The sequence below is a fragment of the Trachurus trachurus genome (assembly GCF_905171665.1).
Source record: "Trachurus trachurus genome assembly, chromosome: 1".
Lineage (NCBI taxonomy): Eukaryota > Metazoa > Chordata > Actinopteri > Carangiformes > Carangidae > Trachurus > Trachurus trachurus.
The window spans coordinates 40,708,165-40,720,518 of record NC_139891.1 but is presented as its reverse complement, the minus strand read 5'-3'; positions in this window follow the sequence as shown (position 1 = coordinate 40,720,518).

Below are 12,354 nucleotides of genomic sequence, written 5' to 3'. Positions count from 1 at the left end.
CTTTATTTTGAAGGAGCTTTAATACAAACATCTACCTTTATACTGTATGGAGCTTTAACACAAACATATACCTTTATTTTGAAGGAGCTTTAATACAAACATCTACCTTTATACTGAAGGAGCTTTAATACAAACATCTACCTTTATTTTGAAAGAGCTTTAACAGAAACATCTACCTTTATTTTGAAGGAGCTTAACACAGACATCTACCTTTATTTTGAAGGAGCTTTAATACAAACATCTACCTTTATTTTGAAGGAGCTTTAATACAAACATCTACCTTTATTTTGAAAGAGCTTTAACAGAAACATCTACCTTTATTTTGAAAGAGCTTTAACACAAACATCTACCTTTATTTTGAAGGAGCTTTAATTCAAACATCTACCTTTATACTGAAGGAGCTTTAACACAAACATCTACCTTTATTTTGAAGGAGCTTTAACACAAACATCTACCTCTATTTTGAAGGAGCTTAACACAGACATCTACCTTTATTTTGAAGGAGCTTTAATACAAACATCTACCTTTATTTTGAAGGAGCTTTAATACAAACATCTACCTTTATTTTGAAGGAGCTTTAATACAAACATCTACCTTTATACTGAAGGAGCTTTAATACAAACATCTACCTTTATTTTGAAAGAGCTTTAACAGAAACATCTACCTTTATTTTGAAAGAGCTTTAACACAAACATCTACCTCTATTTTGAAGGAGCTTAACACAGACATCTACCTTTATTTTGAAGGAGCTTTAATACAAACATCTACCTTTATTTTGAAAGAGCTTTAACACAAACATCTACCTTTATTTTGAAGGAGCTTTAATTCAAACATCTACCTTTATACTGAAGGAGCTTTAATACAAACATCTACCTTTATTTTGAAAGAGCTTTAACAGAAACATCTACCTTTATTTTGAAGGAGCTTAACACAGACATCTACCTTTATTTTGAAGGAGCTTTAATACAAACATCTACCTTTATACTGTATGGAGCTTTAAGTCAAACATCTACCTTTATTCTGAAGGAGCTTAACACAAACATCTACCTTTATTTTGAAGGAGCTTTAACACAAACATCTACCTTTATTTTGAAGAGCTTTAACACAAACATCTACCTCTATTTTGAAGGAGCTTTAATTCAAACATCTACCTTTATACTGAAGGAGCTTTAATACAAACATCTACCTTTATTTTGAAAGAGCTTTAACAGAAACATCTTCCTTTATTTTGAAGGAGCTAAACACAGACATCTACCTTTATTTTGAAGGAGCTTTAATACAAACATCTACCTTTATACTGTATGGAGCTTTAAGTCAAACATCTACCTTTATTCTGAAGGAGCTTAACACAAACATCTACCTTTATTTTGAAGGAGCTTTAACACAAACATCTACCTTTATTTTGAAAGAGCTTTAACACAAACATCTACCTCTATTTTGAAGGAGCTTAACACAGACATCTACCTTTATTTTGAAGGAGCTTTAATACAAACATCTACCTTTATTTTGAAGGAGCTTTAATACAAACATCTACCTTTATTTTGAAGGAGCTTTAATACAAACATCTACCTTTATTTTGAAAGAGCTTTAACACAAACATCTACCTTTATTTTGAAGGAGCTTTAATTCAAACATCTACCTTTATACTGAAGGAGCTTTAATACAAACATCTACCTTTATTTTGAAGGAGCTTAACACAGACATCTACCTTTATTTTGAAGGAGCTTTAATACAAACATCTACCTTTATTTTGAAGGAGCTTAACACAGACATCTACCTTTATTTTGAAGGAGCTTTAATACAAACATCTACCTTTATTTTGAAGGAGCTTTAATACAAACATCTACCTTTATTTTGAAGGAGCTTTAATACAAACATCTACCTTTATTTTGAAGGGGACACTAGGTACCTGTCTGTCTGTCCAGACTGGGGGACAGAGGACACTTTGTACCTGTCTACCATAAGTTAGTGCCACTTAAAGCAGATATCAGTGGAATGTTTTTGTTAATATAAGTCCTAAATAGTCCTATTTTCCGTCAGCAATCACTTACATGAAGTATTTCAGCCTAAACACGAGTCTCTCCGTCACTCTGCTCTGCTGTAACCCGAGGAGAAAATTTTCCTTGTGGGATACAAGTGTTATCCAATGAGGAGAGAGAACGGCATGAAGGGCTGTGTGTGCAGCCAAGGGATGCGCGTGAATGTGGTGACGTAGCACGAGGACCAATTGATGCCTGACAAGGGCGGGGGCTGCTAACTCATGGTGCGTTCAAAGAAACTCGTACTTTGTGTTTTTCCTTCCTGTGAAGTCATACCAGTTCGATCTGGTACGAGTTCACGGGTCGGAAGTTACGAGTGGCCGTTATAGGGAACTTTCACAGACAACAGGATGGTAAAAACACGAGCTACGGGTTACCTGGAACGCTACCAAGTCGTAGTTGTGACTTGAAGCTGTAACTTACGGTTTCAAAAGCCTGCCTTGAACGCAGCATTAGCCGAAACGGCCGTGAAGCTGATATCTGCTTTAAGATTACAAGTAAAGCATACTTAATCAAGATATCTTTTTTAACTCAAAATATTTAGTCAACATTAATTAAAATTTTTGATGTAATCAGTTTCAACAATTTTTTTGAGTTAACTGAACTTATTAGGGTTTACAGTGTAAGAGGTCTAATGTTTTTTTTAATCATTGCTGTTCCATATATGCATTATTGACAAAGTTTTTCTGAAGAATTTTTTTATTGAGACCGGTTACTTTCATAATGGTCAATAACATATTCAAACCAACTCAGTCATGTTATAAGTCAATATCAATCTAAGATGATTTAACAGTACTTCATTCAACACAGTAGCCAGGTTAAAAGTAGTAGACAGAGAACAGCAGTGCCACACAAACTTATCAAATATCAAAATCTTTATTTTCACCTTGAAAGAGATAACACATTTCATCAGAGGCAACAAGGAAAAGAAACTTACAAACTGTAGTAAACATATAACAACATTTCATATCAAAAAAGAAACTTAGAACAGCCATACAAATTTCATCCAAGGCAATTAGGTAAAACCAACATATCATATCAAAAAGAGACTAGGGTTAGGGTTAGGGTTAGGGTAACCCTATCTGTACAGTCTTTTTACCAATAAAGCCGTGTACGTTTAAGTTCCTGTGTGTGTGGGTGTGGAACTCTTCCGGACGCGTGTCCACAAACCAATGTCCATTCACGTGAGGTCGTTTGCATAATAATAATTATTTATTTACACATAAAGTCCAGGTAAGCACAGGATTGCTGCTCTCAGGTAAGTGTAATTCACACTGTTCAACACTCAATCACGGTAACTCACTTTGCGTGTCCTATGCACGGTTTTACACGTCTTTCCCAGCTTGACACGGTCTTGACACGGGCTTGACACGGGCTTGACACGGTCTTGACACGGGCTTGACACGGGCTTGACACGGTCAGAAAACTTTGTGCTCTCCTCCTCACACACACACCGGAGGCCAATTACACCCTCACCTATATCACCTTCACCCAACACAATACCCCCCCTGGTGGTCAAACAGAGAACAGGCAAAATGGCTCCTACACTATCTATCTATCTATCTATCTATCTATCTATCTATCTATCTATCTATCTATCTATCTATCTATCTATCTATCTATCTATCTATCTATCTATCTATCTACGCTAAGCCTTTTGCCAGACCAGTGCAGAGGCAGAAAATGTCTCTTTTTCTCCACGTTTCTGTCTGCCTCAGACTGCGGGGCCCCTATTGCCGTGGTAACCACCTGGAGTTGCCGTGGTAACCAGGCCAGAGCTCGTTAACTTCATAAACAATCCACCTAGCTGGATTAAATGTTTGTAAACACAGACACACAGCTGCTCCGCCAGAAATGAAGCGGTGGTTCTACTCAGTGGAGCAGCAGAAGTAACAGGATGCAGAGCACTGAGCAGCATATTATTTCTGTTCTAATCAGCAGAAAACCATGGAAAACAGCTGGCTCTGGGGATTACTTTTCACTAATAAGATTGAACATTACTGTTGGTTGTATTTTGTGAATGGAATATTTATTTATTTATTTATTCTCTCTCCTCCCTCTCTCTCTCTCTGACCTGATATGAATTGATTCTCTGGTTTATATATTGATCAAAATTATGTTTCAAATGAATTATTACACTCGTACGCCGTGTAATAGGCGGGATAATGCTCAGTAAGTTATTGATTAAATGCACTGACACTAGTGAAACTATCAATTGCACCTACCAAACAGATACACTGAGTGGAGCGGGCGACCGGTCCAAGATGGCGGCCCCACCGCTCGTCAGCGCCAATAGGCCCAGCGTTCGATGCGGCGTCTACTCTTTATATGTCTATGGTCACACACACACACACACACACACACACACACACACACACACACACACACACACACACACACACACACACACACACACACACACACACAGGTAACCTAATGTGATTACAGATCCTCCATATCAGTGCTTATAAAAAGATGATCATGTGTCTGTCTGATCAGCTCTGTCTTGACCTTAAGATCGTTAACACAAACATCTACCTTTATTTTGAAGGAGCATTAACACAAACATCTACTTTTATACTGAAGGAGTTTTAATTCAAACATCTACCTTTATTTTGAAAGAGCTTTAACACAAACATCTACCTTTATTTTGAAGGAGCTTTAACACAAACATCTACCTTTATTTTGAAGGAGCTTTAATACAAACATCTACCTTTATACTGTATGGAGCTTTAACACAAACATATACCTTTATTTTGAAGGAGCTTTAATACAAACATCTACCTTTATACTGAAGGAGCTTTAATACAAACATCTACCTTTATACTGAAGGAGCTTTAACACAAACATCTACCTTTATTCTGAAGGAGCTTAACACAAACATCTACCTTTATTTGAAGGAGCTTTAATACAAACATCTACCTTTATTTTGAAGGAGCTTTAATACAAACATCTACCTTTATTCTGAAGGAGCTTTAACACAAACATCTACCTTTATTTTGAAGGAGCTTTAATACAAACATCTACCTTTATACTGAAGGAGCTTAATACAAACATCTACCTTTATTTTGAAAGAGCTTTAACAGAAACATCTACCTTTATTTTGAAGGAGCTTAACACAACATCTACCTTTATTTTGAAGGAGCTTTAATACAAACATCTACCTTTATTTTGAAGGAGCTTTAATACAAACATCTACCTTTATTTTGAAAGAGCTTTAACAAAAACATCTACCTTTATTTTGAAGGAGCTTTAACACAAACATATACCTTTATTTTGAAGGAGCTTTAATACAAACATCTACCTTTATACTGTATGGAGCTTTAACACAAACATATACCTTTATTTTGAAGGAGCTTTAATACAAACATCTACCTTTATTTTGAAGGAGCTTTAACACAAACATCTACCTTTATTTTGAAAGAGCTTTTACAGAAACATCTACCTTTATTTTGAAGGAGCTTTAACACAAACATCTACCTTTATTTTGAAAGAGCTTTAACAGAAACATATACCTTTATTTTGAAGGAGCTTTAACACAAACATCTACCTTTATTTTGAAGGAGCTTTAACACAAACATCTACCTTTATTTTGAAAGAGCTTTAACACAAACATCTACCTTTATTTTGAAAGAGCTTTAACAGAAACATCTACCTTTATTTTGAAGGAGCTTTAACACAAACATCTACCTTTATTTTGAAAGAGCTTTAACACAAACATCTACCTTTATTTTGAAAGAGCTTTAACAGAAACATCTACCTTTATTTTGAAGGAGCTTTAACACAAACATCTACCTTTATACTGTATGGAGCTTTAACACAAACATCTACCTTTATTTTGAAGGAGCTTTAACACAAACATCTACCTTTATTTTGAAGGAGCTTTAATACAAACATCTACCTTTATTTTGAAGGAGCTTTAATACAAACATCTACCTTTATTTTGAAGGAGCTTTAATTCAAACATCTACCTTTATTTTGAAGGAGCTTTAACACAAACATCTACCTTTATTTTGAAGGAGCTTTAATTCAAACATCTACCTTTATTTTGAAGGAGCTTTAACACAAACATCTACCTTTATTTTGAAGGAGCTTTAATTCAAACATCTACCTTTATTCTGAAGGAGCTTTAACACCAACATCTACCTTTATACTGAAGGAGCTTTAACACAAACATCTACCTTTATTTTGAAGGAGCTTTAATACAAACATCTACCTTTATTTTGAAGGAGCTTTAACACAAACATCTACCTTTATTTTGAAGGAGCTTTAACACAAACATCTACCTTTATTTTGAAGGAGCTTTAACACAAACATCTACCTTTATTTTGAAGGAGCTTTAATACAAACATCTACCTTTATTTTGAAGGAGCTTTAATTCAAACATCTACCTTTATTTTGAAGGAGCTTTAATACAAACATCTACCTTTATTTTGAAGGAGCTTTAATACAAACATCTACCTTTATACTGAAGGAGCTTTAATACAAACATCTACCTTTATTTTGAAGGAGCTTTAACACAAACATCTACCTTTATACTGTATGGAGCTTTAAAACAAACATCTACCTTTATTTTGAAAGAGCTTTAACACAAACATCTACCTTTATTTTGAAGAGCTTTTACAGAAACATCTACCTTTATTTTGAAGGAGCTTTAACACAAACATCTACCTTTATTTTGAAGAGCTTTAACAGAAACATCTACCTTTATTTTGAAGGAGCTTTAACACAAACATCTACCTTTATTTTGAAGGAGCTTTAACACAAACATCTACCTTTATTTTGAAAGAGCTTTAACACAAACATCTACCTTTATTTTTAAAGAGCTTTAACAGAAACATATACCTTTATTTTGAAGGAGCTTTAACACAAACATCTACCTTTATTTTGAAAGAGCTTTAACACAAACATCTACCTTTATTTTGAAAGAGCTTTAACAGAAACATATACCTTTATTTTGAAGGAGCTTTAACACAAACATCTACCTTTATACTGTATTGAGCTTTAACACAAACATCTACCTTTATTTTGAAGGAGCTTTAATACAAACATCTACCTTTATTTTGAAGGAGCTTTAATACAAACATCTACCTTTATTTTGAAGGAGCTTTAATTCAAAAATCTACCTTTATTTTGAAGGAGCTTTAATACAAACATCTACCTTTATGTTGAAGGAGCTTTAACACAAACATCTACCTTTATTTTGAAAGAGCTTTAACACAAACATCTACCTTTATTTTTAAAGAGCTTTAACAGAAACATATACCTTTATTTTGAAGGAGCTTTAACACAAACATCTACCTTTATTTTGAAAGAGCTTTAACACAAACATCTACCTTTATTTTTAAAGAGCTTTAACAGAAACATATACCTTTATTTTGAAGGAGCTTTAACACAAACATCTACCTTTATACTGAATGAGCTTTAACACAAACATCTACCTTTATTTTGAAGGAGCTTTAATACAAACATCTACCTTTATTTTGAAGGAGCTTTAATACAAACATCTACCTTTATTTTGAAGGAGCTTTAATTCAAAAATCTACCTTTATTTTGAAGGAGCTTTAATACAAACATCTACCTTTATGTTGAAGGAGCTTTAACACAAACATCTACCTTTATTTTGAAGGAGCTTTAACACAAACATCTACCTTTATTTTGAAGGAGCTTTAACACAAACATCTACCTTTATTTTGAAGGAGCTTTAATACAAACATCTACCTTTATTTTGAAGGAGCTTTAATTCAAACATCTACCTTTATTTTGAAGGAGCTTTAATACAAACATCTACCTTTGTTTTGAAGGAGCTTTAATACAAACATCTACCTTTATACTGAAGGAGCTTTAATACAAACATCTACCTTTATTTTGAAGGAGCTTTAACACAAACATCTACCTTTATACTGTATGGAGCTTTAACACAAACATCTACCTTTATTTTGAAAGAGCTTTAACACAAACATCTACCTTTATTTTGAAAGAGCTTTTACAGAAACATATACCTTTATTTTGAAGGAGCTTTAACACAAACATCTACCTTTATTTTGAAAGAGCTTTAACAGAAACATATACCTTTATTTTGAAAGAGCTTTAACACAAACATCTACCTTTATTTTTAAAGAGCTTTAACAGAAACATATACCTTTATTTTGAAGGAGCTTTAACACAAACATCTACCTTTATTTTGAAAGAGCTTTAACACAAACATCTACCTTTATTTTTAAAGAGCTTTAACAGAAACATATACCTTTATTTTGAAGGAGCTTTAACACAAACATCTACCTTTATACTGTATGGAGCTTTAACACAAACATCTACCTTTATTTTGAAGGAGCTTTAACACAAACATCTACCTTTATTTTGAAGGAGCTTTAATACAAACATCTACCTTTATTTTGAAGGAGCTTTAATACAAACATCTACCTTTATTTTGAAGGAGCTTTAATTCAAACATCTACCTTTATTTTGAAGGAGCTTTAATACAAACATCTACCTTTATTTTGAAGGAGCTTTAATACAAACATCTACCTTTGTTTTGAAGGAGCTTTAATACAAACATCTACCTTTATACTGAAGGAGCTTTAATACAAACATCTACCTTTATTTTGAAGGAGCTTTAACACAAACATCTACCTTTATACTGTATGGAGCTTTAACACAAACATCTACCTTTATTTTGAAAGAGCTTTAACACAAACATCTACCTTTATTTTGAAAGAGCTTTTACAGAAACATATACCTTTATTTTGAAGGAGCTTTAACTCAAACATCTACCTTTATTTTGAAGGAGCTTTAATACAAACATCTACCTTTATTTTGAAGGAGCTTTAATACAAACTTCAACTTCAACTTCAAACAACTTTATTAATCCCACCAGGGGCAATTGATTTCAGCAGCTTGCACAGTCCACAAAAAAAACACAGTACGAATACACACAATAAATACATATAACAGATAAGGTAAATAAATAGATAGAATAGGATGCCAGGGTACAGTGTAGTCAAAGATCCGTTGAATGAGTGAATAAGTACATAAGTTGCACATGTTTGACCAATAAAAATGTTCATGGCAAGAAGGATAAAATCATTACAAAGAATTTAAGAGGTGAATAGCAGAGGGGACAAAAGACTTCAAAAAACGGTTCATCTTGCAGACAGGTGAAACATAGCGACGTCCTGAGGGCAACAGAGATAATTCACTTGACAGCACGTGACCTGGAGAAGACAAAATGTTATTTACTTTCCTCAAAGTTTGTTGGTCACAAAAACTGTTCAGGTCCCTAAGTTTCATTCCTGTGATCTTGGAACAGGTTTTTATAATGTTATACAAGCTGTTTTTATCTTTCACTGTGAGGCTGGGAAACCAGCAGATAAAGGAAAAACACAGGAGACTTTCGATAAAAGACTGGTAAAAACGACACAGAATAACAGGGCTGACAGAAAAAGAGTTCAATTTGCGGAGAGGATGAATTCTCTGTTGCCCTCGCTTTACAATGTCCGCAGTGTTCACATCAAATTTTAACTTCTCATCAAGAAAGGTACCTAAATATTTATATGAGGGAACTCTTTCCACAGTTTTACCATGGATGGTGCTATCTGCAGCTGGGATTTTGTTGCGTCTAAAATCAATTATAATCTCCTTTGTTTTGGACACATTTAAGTCTAAGTAGTTGTTGTCACACCATGAAACAAAATCAACAAGAGCCTCCCCGTGTCCTGCTTCAGATCCCTGAAGAAGAGACAGCAGTGCAGTATCGTCAGAGAATTTGACTAGGTAGCTGCCTTGCCTAATGCTCCTGCATTCGTCTGTATATAAAATAAAAAGTAGGGGGGAAAGGACACACCCTTGTGGTGAACCGGTGGACAAAGATAAGGAGTCTGAAACACAACCATTTACATAAACCCTCTGCTTTCTGTTGGTTAAAAAATCTGACAACCATAAGACAATCTGGTGGGGCAAATTAAAATCACTTATTAGCCTCTTGAGTAAAAGATGCGGCTGCATCAAATTAAAAGCTGAAGAGAAGTCAGCAAATAGGAGCCGAGCATGGGCTTGGGGTTTTTCCAGGTGTTTGTAGAGGCAGTTGAGGATAAAAAGCTTGGCGTCCTCCACGCCTTTCCCTGCCTGATAAGCAAACTGGAGTGGGTCAATGCTCCCCTCCATATGTGACATAATCATGTTCTTCATAATTTTCTCAAAGATCTTCATACACAGTGATGTAAGTGCTACTGGTCTAAAATCATTGAATTGTTTGGGGGATGAGTTTTTTGGAACAGGGATTATGGTTGAGGATTTCCATAAATCAGGTACTTGACTGCAATTAAGTGACATCTGAAAAATGTGGTGGAGAACACCGCTAAGTTGGTCAGAACAATACTTTAATGTGCGTCCACAAATTTCATCTGGGCCACAGGCCTTTCTTACATTGACCTTCTTCAGGAGGTTGTTTACACACTCCTCACTGATGACCATATCACAGTCAGTGACAGCAGGAATACATTGAAAAGAAAGTTTGTCATGGTTATGGTTTTCGAACCGGGAGTAAAAAAGATTAAAAGCATTGGGCAGATCTTCATTGCTACCCTCTATTCTAATTGGTGCCCTGATGTTTTCATCCTGGAGGTTAGTGACTGAGGCCATCGATTTGATGCCTCTCCAGGCCGCCCTCAGATCACCACTGCTATACTTGTGTTCCACCTTGTCTTTATAAGCTCTTTTGGCTTTCCGAATTTCATTCTTAACCTCTTTGTTAATGTCTTTCCTTTCCTGGTTGTTCCCTGTATAAAATATTTTTTTCTTCTTATTTATAACATTTTTTAAGTCTTTAGTGACCCACGGTTTGTTGTTGGGGTAGACAGTGATGTTCTTCTGGGGGATATTAATGTCAACACAGAAGGATATATAGGAGGAAACAGTCTGTGTCAGTTCATTCAGGTTAGAACAAGAATCATAAAAAACATCCCAGGCTGTGCATTCGAAGCAAGCTTTCAGATTGTCAATACTGTCCTCTGACCAGCATTTCACTGTCTTTATAGTTTGCTCTCGTCGTTTACAGACTGGCCTGTAGATCGGTAGAAGTAGAATACTGCTATGATAGGAAGCTCCAAAGGAGGGCATAGGAATGGACCTGTAAGCATTGGCTACTGAACCATAGCACAGGTCAATAGTGGAGTTCCTCATAGTTGTTGGACAGGTGACATACTGTTCATATGTTCTCAATGTTTTGTCAATTCGACAGTGATTAAAATCTCCTAAAACAAATTTAGAAGCATCAGGGCAGAGCGCGTTCAATTTGTTGCTCACGTCCTCGATCAGCTGACAAGCTGCCGTGACGTCAGCTCTCGGATGAATGTAAACAAGGGAAAAGAACAGCTGAGGGAATTCCCTCGGCAGATAGAAGGGACGAAGTGAGATACACAAAAGTTCAATATCCGATGTGCATATTCTCTCCCGCACCACTACAGTCTTACAGTATCTCTCATTAATATAAAAACATACTCCGCCTCCCTTAGACTTGTTTGTAGCGAGAGGAGAGCGATCGAGGCGGATAGGGGGGCCGAAGCCGGTTATGTGAAGATCCTCATTCCTATCTCGTTCTCCCAACCACGTCTCGGTGAACGCGAGGAGACACGTCTCTCTAAACTCACGTTTCCACCTTGCGTAGATCTCAAGCTCGTCCATTTTATTCCGAATGGACTGGACATTGGAGAGTAAGACTGTTGGGAGAGGTGGAAGCCGACGTCTATCATCCAGCCCGGATCTTCTCAGCCTGCGCTGAACGCCACCTCTCCTCCCTCTTTTCCTCCGGCGTTTCCTCGGAGCAGATCCACTTACTGTGGCGTTAAGAAAGTCCTCCCCTGTTGATGACTTGCATTCAACAACTGCAAGTAGCTTCTCCTGAATGCTGCTCTCTGTTACGTAGCGGACTACAACACTGCACTGATCTTTTGATGTTATATCTTGGGTTGTGTCTATCTGTACAGTGTACATTCCAGCCTGGATTATTTCAGTTGCAATTGTTTCTTTGATGAGTTGCCGGATATCCTCCAAAACTGAACATACTGTAGTTTTGGACATTAATGTCACTAGTGAGCCTCTTCCTTTGCCAGTGCTTGATTGGCTTTTTTGGATGCAGTCTTGAACATGCTGCTGTAAACAGCTTTCATATTTGCTAACAAGCAGAAGAATTTCAAGAAAGTTCCCATGATCCACAGACATGTCTGCTAATGAGTGAGCTGCCTCATTTTTACTTCCACGATAACTGAGTACGCATTTGCCTATCAGTTTTGTTACATCAATGACACGTTCTAGGACT